Consider the following 13,110-nt stretch of genomic DNA (forward strand, 5'->3'; position numbering starts at 1 on the left):
CTGACCTAATCACATGAGCCCCCTGGTCAGAGAAGGGAAGACAAAAAGATATACTCTTGCTAGCCTAGAAGAAAGTAAATCTCATACTATAAACTGTCGGTGAGGGGAGGGGGCATGCGGAAGGAATCTGAAAGGAACCTCTAGGGGCTGAGACCAACCCTCGGTTGACAGCCAGCAAGGAAATGCGGACATCGGTTCTGCAACAGCAAAGAAATGAATTCTGCCAACAATAGGAATGAGCTTGGTGGTGGATTTCCCCCCAGAGCCTCCAGATGAGAACTTAGTGTGGGCAACACCTTGATTTTAACCCTGTAATAACCTGAGTAGAGAACCCAGTCATGCTGTGCTGCACTTCTGACCTACAGAACTGTGAGTTAATAAATGGGTTTTGTTTTAAGTTGCTAAGCTTGTGGTAATTTGTTACACAGCAATAGAAAACTAATACACATATTTAATTATATTTTGGAAATACTGAGCTAAACAAAGTTCACAAGTTTCTTTATTTCAGGAATTCTCAAGTGTATATCATGCTCATTACTATTCTTGTGAGTCTCTAAGAAGGAGCTACATTATGATGTGTTTCCTGAACCATGTTGACCACAGACATTGGTGAGGAACTTTGTTCTACAAACACCAGGTTGGGAAGCTTCTCATATAATCATTCTACTTTCTTACTTTAAAACCTGTGATTCCTTGCTATCATTTGCCGGACAACGTTCAAATATCTTCATTTGGCTTTTGGGGACTTGCACACTCTGATCCCAGCCTATATTTCCAGCAGTGTCCCCTGTCATTTTCCCACATCCAACTTGGCTCACTCTTGTGGGCCAAGTCATGTTGGTTCAGGCTTCTTTGACTTTGCATGTTGATACCTAGCAATGGGCTCACTCTGCTCGCCACAATCTGAGCCAATTAATCACAACGAGTTAGAGATGGAGAAACAAAGTTTAATTAGATTAGCCAGCAAATCAGAAGACAGGTGACTAATGTCTCAAAGATTACAGAATCTTGAGGCAGTTATATAGGGAAAATGGGCCATAAGGAGGGGGTCCAGGGATGATGGTCTCCAGGTGTGACGGGCTCCAGGAATCACATTGTTCCATTCTTCTGTCAGCTGTGATGGATACCTTGTAGGTGTGTTTCCCGCCTGTGGTCAGCCTGTTCCTAGAGAGAAACTCATAGAACAAAGTTTTTAATTTATCAAGCTATTGGGTAGTACATATGTAAGCGGAGGCTATAAATCAGGAGAGTATGTGAATTTTTTGGAGTACGTGCAGAGCAGTGAGTAGTCACACAGAGGAGGGGCTGGGGCCATTTACTGTAATAAGATGGCCTCACTTACGCTCACTTACAATGTGTCTCATTTTTTGAGACACTCGCATACCCCTTCTGTGACTAGTCCCCTGCACCCCCAGGCAGATATGCTTGCTTGTTCTCTAAACTCCCATTGTACTTTGTATATAGATCGCTTATGTCCCAGGTCATGTTATACGATAGTCACAGTTCACCTCCTCCTGCCCGACTGTGAGCTATTTGAGGGAAGGGACTACATTTTATTCTTCTGGAAATCCTTAGTGACAGAAATGGACCTCAGGCTTAATTTTTTGAGGTCTCTGGATGTATTAGTGTTTCCTTTATAAAAATTGGGGCAACATTAGCCTGTCTCTAATCTTCTACCTTTTTTTCTTCTTGGATTAAATTTTCATTTTTTTTTTACTGTGACCAACTAGAAGGAGTACGGAAAGTATAGAAATGGAAAAAGGAATACGAGGCAATCCTAGGGAATGAGAATGAAAGAAGGTTCAATGCGTGAAGGAAAGTTTCTGAAACTGAAAATCTAGCTACTACTGTCCCTTCCAGAAATACCTTGAATATTATTCTCTTTTTCATTCCCCAACCCTGCTGCCTATTTTTCCTTGGTCTCTCCCTTCATAGGGACCACTCATAACTGTCACTTCATTCTAAACTGAACCCGTCCTCACTACCTGCTCGACAGATAGCCACCCAATTATGAGTGTTTCATGTGTTCTAACGAAGAATCAGAACCCTGGGTATCCTTAGTGGATTCCAATATACACTCCTGCGTTGCTTAAGGATGGGGATACCCTCTGAGAATTGTTAGGTGATTTCGTCGCTGTGAACATCATAGAGTGTACTTACACAAACATAGATGGTACAGCCTACTACACACCTAGGCTATATGGTACTCATCTTATAGGATCACCTTTGATTAGGCTGTCTGTCGTTGACCGAAACGTCGTTATGAGGCGCATGACTGTTAAACAAACAGAAAACACACACTATTAAAATAGTCCTCTACCTGCTCTGTGTTTCTACTTTGTGGAGTTATTTTAAACACTTCTATCCAATGTAGAAACTGATAGCACTTAACAGCTATCCCTCCCCTCTTTGACCTCCGTCCTCTGCTCCTCCTTTGCATTAATCCTTTGGATTAACAAATATCCATCTACCCTTCTACATGTTGCAGCTTCCCTGCTGCAACATTGGGCTGAAGGTCTGCCTATTAGAATCTGGGGAAAAGTGAAGCAACTCATTGTAAGTCCTGGTCCATAAAACACCCTATCCACTCCTTTCGCCCTCTCTTCCTCTGCCACCGTGACCTTGGAGACCCATGAACCAGACGGCGACATTTCAAAACAGAGGAGAGATGACTGATCTACTTCACTTTCTGTGAAGCTGTTATATTAAAGCCACTGAAGTTTCAGGGTTTGGTGGTCATGTGGCAGAGCGGAGCCATCGCCTAGCTTAGTCTGTTAAACATTTAAAACTAGAAAATTTCATAAAAATTTACCAGCTGCAAATATGTAACTGAAAATAAAAGATGAATTTGAAAGAAGTCATTCAAGAATCTGCAATTTTTTTAAAGTGAAGCTTTGTCGTTAAAATTTAAATGCTATAGACGTTCAAGCTTATAATTAAAGTAATCAGAAGGAAATCAATTTCCCACACACATATTTAATTTTATCCAAGAACTAGGTTGTACCCCTTCCAGTATTCTTTCAGAACTCTTAATTATAGAGATTACTAGCCCAAGGAACAGGAGGGTAAACATCTGCTTCCTAACATGAAGCCAAAAGCTCGAGACAAATAGGCTGAATCATACTGAAAGTAAAGAATGAGAGGCTAAAATTACATATCTCCACCAGCCGCCCATACTTCTAGTGAAATAGTCTTGTATCAAGAGCTTAATGGAAGGGATGCAGTTAGGTAGGGAGGGCACCTTTGAGAGAGACCTTCAGGATGCTTCCTTAGCAGCTCCCATTTTATGATCCTTCTCCGTCCCTCCTCCTGCGCAGAGGGTTGGTGTGCTTTGTCAACAGATCCTTCTCCCACTGGCCTCCCTCTATCTGATGCCTGGAATGTCAGTGTTTATCACTTTGGTCATAAAAGTTAAATGTCTTTCGATTTTGGAATGCCCCTATTAAAATGCATATATCCCTGCATGTGAATTACACGTGGTAGGAAATTGCCACCCATTTTGACAGTTAGCTGGAACAGAAGACGGAACAAGACTGGGAGGAGCAAGGGGTGGAGGGCAGAGGGATAGAGAATATGAGGATCATCAAGTCAGATTCGTGCCTTTCACAGTCCTGCCCTGGAATTGGGAATGAGGTGATATGTACTACCCGCCCCAGGAGGGGTCCACGGAGCGGTTTCATCCTCTTCAGTCACACTTCCTCTTTGACATACCAAGGGGTTTGATTCTCATCATGGAATCTCAAAAATGCCCCAAATGTAAAAATGTCACTGGTGGCTAGTCAGGAACAGCGATCTTCCTTTCTAGACTTTCTCCGTCTGTGCAGAAGGATATAAATGGATCTAATAAATCTTTAGTTTCAGCTCTAATGTTATTCATTTTGTTTTGCTTCTTTCTCTACATTTCAGAATGCATAAAGAAGGTAACATTAAAAATTTTCATCCAAAATTACTACCAGGATTCAATTTGGCTTTTGTTTATAGATCTATCTTTCTTTATGAAAAACACAGTGGGTTGATAAAAGGTTTTTTTTTTAAAGGCCATATATTCTATAATTGCACTTAGCAAGACAATTGAAACTTGCTACATATTAAAGCCTTATTTTTTATTACGTTTTGTTATTACTAAAAAATAGACTCAGAAACCCTTTGCTTGTAATAAGTAACTATTAGAAAACTATTCTAGAGAATGTTAAAAGGGGATGATAATCCGTAAATAGATAGATGACCAAATATCTGTGCCTGGCCCTCAAGCAGCCACCACTCCTCACCCTTCATGAGGACGATATATTCACATGGACAAAGCAAAGCAAAGGAACATTTTATTTTTACCCCAATGTAGCACTCTAGAGAAAAAGGCTAGACCTGAGGCATTTCCTTTTTTCTTTTGCTTAGAACCAAAATATGTCAAAAGGCTACCTTTGCCTACCTCCTTCACCCCAAGCCCAAACCCAAATGTCATATCTTACTGTTCCAACAGGAAGCAAGTCCGTTCACTGACAAGACGAGATAGAACAGCGAGGATAGTCATGTGTTTACCTCAGGTTCTTCTCAGCAGCTTCTGTGCTAGGTGCTGGGGGTTTGGAGAGGGGTGCACAGACAGAGAGAGCCGTGCCCACTACTGCAGCTCTGGGGGAGGGTGAGTCTGAAAGTCTGCACCCACATGCAAGTGCCCCGTTCACTCTGTCCAGTGAAAGCTTCTCCCACCAGCACAATAAAATTTCCTTAGACATGACCAAACTTAGCCTTTCTCCTCCTTAAGGAGTGGTGACGGGAGGGTCTCTTATTTACCCCTAGAGGTTCACCAACTTTCGTCTTCTTATTTCTGAAATGGGAAGTTCTTTGTGAACACACCCACTTCAGGGGAAAAAAAATAAATGGTTTATGGAGGGCCAATGCAGGGATTAGTATTATTCAGAGCTTCATAAAGGACCCAAGTGGAGGACTATGCAAACCAGTGATGATATTGGTAATTTCATGAGTCTTCAGAAAGAATCTGGGGGGCTGGTTTAAACCAGTAATCTGAGCTGGGAAGGACATGTGTCCTCACTGGATCAGAAATTCTCAGCTGAAACATAGAGCCCTCATAGAAACCTATTTCAGAAACAGTCCATCAGGGAGCACAGCTTAGAAAGAATGAGAAGGAAGTTTCCTGGAAACTGTGGAACTCAACAATGATAGTGCTTTCAATGTAGTTGCACAATAGCTGGTAAAACTGCCTTGGAATAAAAGGTGGAGATGCTGAACTTTACTATTGACTATTCATCAGGCAAACCAAAGAGGAACAGAGGGGACCTGGATAGGAATTCCAGGGACCAGAGCCAAAGAAACTTCCAGGAGGGGTGAGAGAGGCAGAGACCTAGAGTATTAGAGCTACAAAGACAGAAGTTGTCTCATCTAGCTGCCATTTTAGTTGAGAAGACTGAGACCCAGGGAGGTGAACTGGGCTAATGAAGTTTGAACATCCCTAGCTAGTAATTTTTCACCGTTCCCAGCAGAATATAGGTCAGTGGGATTTGGAGCGGGGGTGGGGGTGTCGGGAAAAAGGCAGGATGGAGCTGTGCCATAGCTCTGTAACAGAGGGGAGACTGGAGGGATGAGAATCCATCAGGCCGTGTGGTGGTGTCCACCCACTTAGTCCTTTGTCATAACAACATAGGACTCGAAGATTCATTCTTTACGTAGAACGAGGCCCTTACCTGCCTTTTTAATTGTGTATTAAATCTATATACTAGATTTTTACTTTTGAGTTTATTTTATTTAAATATTAGATGTTTTTAAATGACAGAAATTTTACATGGTTGTTTAACAGGTCTGTTCTGTGTTCTTTTGTGTGATGGTCAGTCAGGTGCAGCCCCAAGAGGGGACAGAGGAGAGGCTCAGGGAAACAAAGTTTGTTATCCTGACAAGAGATTCTCACATATTGAGGTATATGGGGCTAACTATTTGGGTTCGAAACTGATTCGGCTTGAACTAAAAACCTGACTTAAGCCTATCAAACATACATTGTACATCTGCTTTAAACATTAAAGTAAAGAATGCACTCTCTTAAGAATGCATACTTCCCCTCCTACACCCCATTGGTAATGTCGGGGGAAGAGAGAGAATCTCCCTCTGCCCTTTCCCTTAAGGTTCTTCTGGCTGGCCAAATAATCAACAAGACAGGTTAGCAGGAGAAAATAATACCAAGTTTAATAACATGTATACATGGGAGAAAGGAAGGACACTGCGTTTCTCCACACAATAGCAGAAATTCTCGTCTTAAATACTATGTTCAGCCAATGACAAAGGAGGATTTTGGGGGTTGGGGGGAGTCAGTTACAGGAGATTACCACTAAAGCACAGTAAACAAGAGTAAGGTTTTATTATGCAGCCCCAAGGCTTCACCTTCCACATTGACAAGTCACTAGAAATGAGCTCATCCCCCTCTCTTCTCCAAACAGAGAGGGAGATACCTTTACAAATGGAGATTTCCCTTATAAATGTAAATGATTGTCTGGCAACTCTTCGCAGGGTCATCCAGAGAATGTGGCCAGAGACAGAACTTCTGATAAGAGGGGCTTGTTGGTGCCTTTTCTATTGTAACATTTACCCTACGTTATCTTTACAGCCATCATGATAGATCTGTTCCAGGAAGGAGCTACCATGTCAAATTCTTTAGGCAGTTAGTGGGGGAGGTCAAATGTCCCTAGAGAAAACAACCAAGGTAAAGAGATAGATTTCAGGGTGGCCAAATCTTGATCTCCCACAGTAACGCCCAGATTAGTCCCTTTCCTGACATCAGGGTCATGTTGACCTGCTAATTTGCAACAAAATACCTTTGAAACTTTGGATGAAAATGTATCCTGGGTGTGTTTAAAGTATGTTCTTTCTTCTAAAAAGATATGACTGTACTGAAAGCCAAGCTTCTCCAAACGCTATCTAAGGCCTTCCCGAGTTAGAATCCTCACTCTGGCTCAAGTAAACTTACCTTATTTCTCTTACCTGAAGAATGTGCATTGGTTATTTTGTGTCAACCTTTCTCACAGGTCCTAGAAGCAGGAAGCACAGCACGCCATGCAGGTCCACATGGAGAAGCCTCAGGGTAGTCAGGAGACAGACAGCGGGAGCAAAGATAAAACCAAGGCCAGAGCCCGTATTGGGGTTTCCCCAGGAAGGGCAAGGCAGGGCAGGGGAAACAGTTTAGGATTCGCTAGTTTGAATAATTCCTGTGGGCTCTAAGCTGTAAGGGTGGTCCCTAGATGCCTGGTACCTGGCCCTGGGGCGACTGAGGCAGAGGAATATGGCCTCCTGCGGTGTGCTGGCCAGATAGAGGAGGCATGGCTCTGCACGGGTCAGTTTGCAAATTAAAGGCAAGCTGAGGCTAGCCCTTGGCTGTCTCTAGAGATTGGCTAGCCCATGGAGGAGCAGTCTTTCCCCAGCCAGAAAGGTTTTTTAAGACGTCAAAATATCATAATATACAGAAAATTTAAAAATATAAACAATACCAAGTTAAACATACAGAAGCATAAACATGAAATAGTAACAATCTCACCCATACCCTCCCCCAACCCCTTATGCAAGTCCGTCTCATCAGAGGTAAAGTTGGCTCCTTGGTGTGGATTCTTCCACACCTATGCAAACATATGCAAGCAAACATGTTGACTCAAATGTAGGATTTTTAAAATAAACATAGATTCACACTCTATACCTCTCTCTGCTACTGTGTTTTCACTTGACTAGATTTCATGATCAGCCCTCCACACTAATACATGTAGGTACAACTCACTACTTTCAACAGATGCTTTATATTTTATAGGATAGCTATTCTAATCTATTTATAGACAGGTAGGTTATTTTCAGTTTCTTTTCTTTTTTTGCTGGGAAAGATTCACCCTAAGCTAACATCTGTTGCCAATCTTCCTGTCTCTTTTTTTTTCTCCTCCCCAAAGCCCCAGTACATGGTTGTATATCCTAGTTGTAAGTCCTTTTAGTTCTTCTATGTGAGCCACCGCCACAGCATGGCAACTGACAGATGAGTAGTATGGTTCCACGCCTGGGAACTGAACCCATGCCGCCAAAGCGAGCACGCCAAACTTTAACCACTAGGGCATCAGGGCTGGCTTTCAGTTTCTTTTTTTCAATAATTACACACATGCTTTAATAAATATCCTGGTACATAAATCCTCATGCTCCAGTGCTTTTATTTCCCTGTGGTATTGTTGGGTCAATGAGTGCATTTTAAGTGTGGATAAATATAATCAATAGTGATGGATTTCTTTTCCAAAATATTTTAGCAATTTAAACTGATATCAGCAGTGTGTGAAGTTTTACCACATCCTGATCAGCTGGATTAAATGTTTTACTTTTTATAAATCTGTTAGGTGATAATGGTTTCGTTGTTTTTCTAGTTTATATTTCTCTTGACTACTAACAACGCTGAGCATCTCAGACAAAAAGCTTCTTTATTAAATTTTGTAAGAACTCTAAGAACCCTATTTTTCTCTTGGTCTCTTATGAAGTTTCATTCCCCCTGAAGAGGCTGGTTGAGTCACTGCACCCCACACCTAACAGATCCTTGCTCTTTTTGCTACATGTCTGCCTTATACATCTTCTGTCTCCTTGGCATAAGATTAAGTAAAACTCTGGCCATTTCCAATTCATTTGATTCAGGCTGTGTACAGGATATTTAAAAAATTCTGTTTGTTATTATCTCATCTTGGGAGATAATGAAAAGAGAACAGCCATCAGCTACTTCCTGCTGAACGCTGTTGTAATTTATTTTCTTTAAGAAATTAACATTACATTGAATACATTTAGCTATTGAATATACTTTGGCTTAAAATGTACCATTATTTTGTGCTGTCACTGAGACCTGATGACCCCAATGTTCTGTGGTTCTGGTATTGTTAAACCTTGTCTTGCTAAGCAGAGTGAATCAGGGAACAGTAATATTTAAGCCCTGGTATCTCCGAATGAGTCGAAAGCAAATAAACCTGTGAGGGCTAAGTCCTTACTTCTGATATAGTGGCCTCAGGGGGAGATTGGTGAGGTAGCAGTGGCCTTATTTTAATAGCCAAGAGCAGTGCCCAAGATCAGTGTAGGGAGGTGACGCTGAAGTGCTTGTATTAGGGCTCTCCAGAGGAACAGAACCAATAGGATCTCTCTCTCTCCCTATTAGTTTTAAATTCCAATTTTAAGGAATTGGCTCACGTAATTGAGGGCCTGACAAGTCTCACGTTTGTATGGCCAGCCAGCAGGCTGGAAATTCAGGTAAGAGTCGACTTGCGGTCTTGAGTCTGAAGACTGGAAACTCAGGCAGAATTTCTATGTTGCAGTCTGGAGGCAGAATTCCTTCTTCTCCAGGAAACCTCAGTCTTAGCTCTTAAGGCCTTCAATGTATTGGATGAGGCTCACTCACCTTTCAGAGGGTAATCTGCTTGCCTGGTGGTTAAGATCGTGCACTCTGCTTTGGCAGCCTAGGGTTTGCAGGTTCGGTTCCTGGGCGTGGACCTACACACCACTCATCAAGCCATGCTGTGGTGGCATCCCACATACAAAAAAAAAAAAAAATAGAGGAAGATTGGCGTAGACACTAGCTCAGTGACAATCTTCCTGAAGCAAGAAGAGGAAGATTGGCAACAGATGTTAGCTCAGAGCCAATCTTCCTCAACAACAACAACAACAACAAAAACCTGGTTGTAAATGTTAATCACATCTAAAAAATACCTTTACAGTAACATCTATACTAGTGTTTGACCAAACAGCTGGGCACCATACTCTTGCCAAGTTGACACACAAAATTAACCATCACAGTGTTGTATATTTTATTTGCTTCGTGTGAATTTAAATGACACAACCACTATTAATTTCTCTATAGAACAAGCAATTTAGAGTGGAGCTTGGCTATAGTCAAGATACAGTCCAAGAGATATCCTAATATCCCATTCATTTCCAGCACATCTACCCCTATGAAAAACAAATACTGAGACCATGAGCATATCCTGCTTTAGGAAAGGGGTAGGAAGATGAGCGGAGACTTCAGATGGCCAGAGGCCCTGGGGTCGTTCCTCTCAGGCTGTGAGCAGGCTCCTCCACTTTCTCCACCTGGCCATATGATTTTATCATTTTCTATGCGCGCCAGTATGTGAGCGATTTTGGGAGTACTGGTTTACGGGGGTGTAGAAAACCATAGTCCTTTTGATCTATCTTAGTTAATGGAACAACAAACTGACTCTGAACTGTTTCATAGCATTGGAATTTGCTCAATCTTTTTCAGAAATCACAACACAGAGCTTTCTGTAATGGCTCACTAAAAATAGTCACTCTTAGGTTATGTTCCTAAAATAGGGCCTTATATTAATGTAATTAGGAAAGTCTAATGATATATTACAGCAGTCATGATAAATTGTTTAACTTTGGAGAATTTTAATCTTCAAAATGGCATACAACATATGAATACATGAAATACTAAAATGCAAAGCACTATGTGTTTTATATCATGACTTATGGGAGATAAGTATTTTAGATAAAATCCCAATTCTAGGCAGTGCAAGGGTCATCCATCTAAGGCTAACATTAGGCATGGTTAATGCCAAATATTCGAATAGCTGAGCTTATCAGTTATTTCATATAACTGGTGCTTAATTAATAGTGATGTAGATAAGACCAGTTATGGCAGGGACCCAGAGGTAGGGGTACTCCCAGGGGTGGGTGAGTAGATTGGGCAATATCTGATAATGAGGAAATCCAAAGAAGTACCAGAAGATGGGCAACTGCTATCAGGGAGGACTAGTAGAAAATAGAAAATATCAGTTTTTGAAATAGACTCAGGATGCTAGGAACAAGTTCAAAGTAAAAACTTGGGACATCAGTCAGAGAACCAAGGAGAGACCAATCTAGAGGGGAGGTATTGTCAAATCTGGGTAGAAGGTGGAAGCCTTGCTTAAACTGAGCAAGTGCGGGGGGTTAGTCATCTTGGACTGTTGTAACAAACAAATTATCACAGGTGGCTTAAACAACAGACATTTATTTCTCATAGTTCTGGAGGCTAAGAAGTCCAAGATCAAGTGCCAGCCGATCCAGTGTCTGGTGAGAACCCACTTCCTGGTTTGCAGACAGCCATCTTCTCATTGTATCCTCACGTGCGGAGATCGTAGAGAGAGGTCCTATGTCTCCCCTTCTTCTTATAAGGGCATTAATCCCATCATGAGGGGCCTTCATGAGCAAATCTAACACTAATTACCTCCCAAAGGCCCCACCTCCAAATACCATCCCATTGGGGGTTAGGATTTCAACATATGAATTTTGGGGGTACATAAACATTCAGTCCATAAAAGGCAGTGACCCCCTAATCACTGGTTATAAGGTGACCATAGATAGACTGAAATACTGCGTTGATGCTGAGCCAATAGGGTACTATCTTTAAATGGAATTGGGAATCATAACTCAAATGAGCTTACAACATAATACCCTATTTAGAGTTATGTAGAAGAGCATTTAGTGCATTTTGAAGTCCTTCTGAAGCTTCCTCCCGCAGGGACTAGATGTTATCATGCCCACTTCTGGGCAGTAAGTGAAAGATGTGATACTGGATCCTCTTGGTGATGGAGAAAGCATTGAGACAGGTCGCTCCAAGTCAGGGTCTCCAGCTTAATCCACTCCTGGAGGGCAAAGAGAAAGGTTGATAAGTGTTAGATTTTGTGGATCAATGGAAACATCACCTGAAACAAGGTTCAGACCCTCAGCTTCAAGGGTCATGTTGACCAAGTCAACCCATCAGTCCAGGTTCTTCTGGTTCTTAGTCCAAAGCTCTTTTCTCCACCCAGTACATTTCTATGCTCAGAGAAAATAGAAAACCTCCCCTCCCCAAATGTAGCCATTTTATGCTAGTTATATCAGACTAAAATAAACATCAAAGACAACCTATGGTCAATGCAATCTAGAATATAAAGATTCACAAAGAACACCAGAGGAAGTGTCTCAACCAGGCTCTTAGCAACCTGATGGGTAAGCTGGTGCAAACTGCACTGCATATGCAGACAGCCAGCCATCACTGGCAGCTTTCTTCTCTTGTTAACTTGAAAAGCCTCAAAACGAGTTTATTTGGGGATAGCCAAAAGAATTGCAACTCAGGATGTGTGTGCTATGGCAAACCATAGGCAAATCCAACACAGAAAGAAGGGGAACTGCCTTTATAGAAAAAAAGGGGGAGTAGGGAAAGGCTGTTCTAAATGAAAGTCCATTGGGGGAAAGTAACAGTTCAGGGCGACAATGGCTTCTCATTGGTTGGGCTGTTACCGGATGGGGGCAGAAATCTTCCTTCAGTAGTAAAGTGGTTTTACTTCCTGTCCAAGATGCAAGTGCCCCTCTCTTCTTGTTTGTGTAATTGACAATGTATGATAGGCATGAGAGCTCCCCCTACAGGCCTTCTTGACTCCAATTTAGTTGAGGTTTCTTTTACTAATTTCCACAGTCTCAACTCTGGCATGGAGCCCTTTAAAATTTAGAGCCCACGGAAATGGAAATTTTCTAGTTCTGGAACCACTTCCCCTAGTATCAGTGTGAGCCCAGTAAACGCTTATCCTTCAGAAAAAGAGTCAATGCCAATCACAACCAGGAACGGAAATCTATTGGCTAAAATGCACTTGGGTGAATCTTTTCTGATTATTTACAGAGTGACTAGCACTAAGGAATATTTACAGGTAGTTAGAAAACCACAGCCAATCTGCTCTTTCTTACGACAGATTGCAACCCACAAAAACCTCCCACAGAAGCCAAATGTGTTTTCACGCCATATTGAACATAACTTCCTTGCATTTCCTAACACTGTTTTGCAGAAGAAATTGTTATATGATTTTGTTTCTTAGCTAAGTGACAGTAAGCATGAATATGACATAAAATCTGGCTTCTGAAGAATATATGCAAATAAATAGCAAATCCTCTTGCAAAACCAAGTGCTAGGATATTATTACATACTTTAATGGCCTTTAGTCCTAAAATAAAATCTCATAAGAACCAGTGACTAGAGGGAAAAAGAGACTAAAACAAAAACAACAGCATCAACAACAAAAATGTTATTTGTAGCATCCTTTTGTGCTATCATGAGAACATTTATTTAAAAAATAATACCAG

General features: G+C 41.6%; 1 long non-coding RNA gene across 2 annotated transcripts; it reads right to left on the reverse strand.

Annotated features, from left to right (window-relative positions):
* Positions 1–903: 903 nt before the first annotated feature.
* LOC131393986 (uncharacterized) lies at positions 904–7,327 on the reverse strand. 2 transcript variants are annotated; one of them, XR_009216029.1, is made up of 3 exons: positions 6,982–7,327; positions 2,161–2,275; positions 904–1,175 (listed from the first exon to the last, which is right to left on the reverse strand). It is a non-coding gene; the product is annotated as an uncharacterized LOC131393986 (long non-coding RNA). The 2 variants fall into 2 exon arrangements; XR_009216030.1 differs by having other exon boundaries at positions 905–1,164.
* Positions 7,328–13,110: the final 5,783 nt, after the last annotated feature.

The sequence above is a fragment of the Diceros bicornis genome, chromosome 29, assembly GCF_020826845.1.
Source record: "Diceros bicornis minor isolate mBicDic1 chromosome 29, mDicBic1.mat.cur, whole genome shotgun sequence".
Lineage (NCBI taxonomy): Eukaryota > Metazoa > Chordata > Mammalia > Perissodactyla > Rhinocerotidae > Diceros > Diceros bicornis.